The sequence below is a fragment of the Euprymna scolopes genome, chromosome 21 (assembly GCF_053919585.1).
Source record: "Euprymna scolopes isolate OS-2025 chromosome 21, ASM5391958v1, whole genome shotgun sequence".
Taxonomy (NCBI): Eukaryota; Metazoa; Mollusca; class Cephalopoda; order Sepiida; family Sepiolidae; genus Euprymna; species Euprymna scolopes.
In genome coordinates, this window is record NC_136502.1 from 99,140,550 (window position 1) to 99,141,847 (window position 1,298).

At 36.4% G+C, this 1,298-nt stretch overlaps 1 pseudogene; it reads left to right on the plus strand.

The window, feature by feature from the left end:
* The first annotated feature begins 623 nt into the window (after nt 1-623).
* Nucleotides 624-740, plus strand: LOC145243335 (5S ribosomal RNA; annotated as a pseudogene).
* Nucleotides 741-1,298: the final 558 nt, after the last annotated feature.

Genomic DNA, 1,298 nt, shown 5'->3' on the forward strand with positions numbered 1-1,298 from the left:
TCTTACCGTTTTACCTCTTTCTTTTTCCTTTCATTCCTCCTCTATTTCCCCCTCTTTTTCCTCATTTTCTTCCTCTCTTTTTTGTCTCTTTCACTCATTCGTTTACCCTTCTTCTTCTTCTTCTTCTTCTTCTTCTTCTTCTTCTTCTTCTTCTTCTTCTTCGTCGTCGTCGTCGTCGTCGTCGTTACGAGTTTCCTTTCATTTTTCTCGCTTCCGTTATCTTTCTTTCCCATTCTCTGTACGCATTTATTTTTCTCCTTTTGTTTTTCTTTCACATTCTTTTCTTTTTTTTCCGTTCTAGTGGTTAACGACACGGACTGTCCAGTGCGTTCCAGAAAAAAAAAAACAAATCACTTTCACTTAGCATGTTGGCAACCATAGCGTGCCCCCCCCCCGCCACCGTTATCCCGTTTTTCTAGAAAGAATTATAACTAGGAAAAAATATCGGGGAAACCAATGCCAACAATAAAATCTTCGGATACATAGAATGATGATAATCTTCAGTTTTAACTTCTCTCCCAGTTCCCTCTTTATTTTATCTCAATTTGTTACCTTTTTTATTTTCTTTCTTTTCACTGCGCACCTGTTTTCTCTCTCCCGCCTTTTATTTGCTACATATTTCATCATACGGCATAATCACGTTGACACACCGATTCTCGTCAGATCATCGAAGTTAAGCAATGTTGAGCCTGGTTAGTACCAGATGGGTGACCATTTGGGAATTCTAGGCGCTGTGTATGCTCTCCGCTTATCTCGGCATTTGTTTCCAGTCGTCCTGTACATACACTTCACTTGCCACTGGTATTTAACAATGTCAACTCAGGAGATGTGTTGTTAGAGATTGCGCATCTCCTGCCACAAAAATTTCACGTAAAGGCACCCATTCGTGGAGATCCATAGTCTGTCAAAGACTTAAGGAGCCTATATATATATATATATATATATATATATATATATATATATATATATATATATAGATATATATATATATATTTCATTCATTCTTCTTTTCTTCTTAATAATAATAATAATAATAATAATAATAATAATAATAATAATAATAACAACAACAACTCCCCGCCTCCTTCGATGTCATTTGCAAATTAATTTGCGTTATCGCAACAATTCTTTACCACTCTTGTTGATAGCGACTATTGGTCTTCAAATTCTACGCTATCAACGAGAAATAGATAGTAAACTGTTGTTACGATAACGCAAATTAATTTGCAACTGGTATCGAAAGAGATGGAGAGTACTGGAAATCTGGAGAGACTTGTTGTCACTCAGACTCCAGGGAA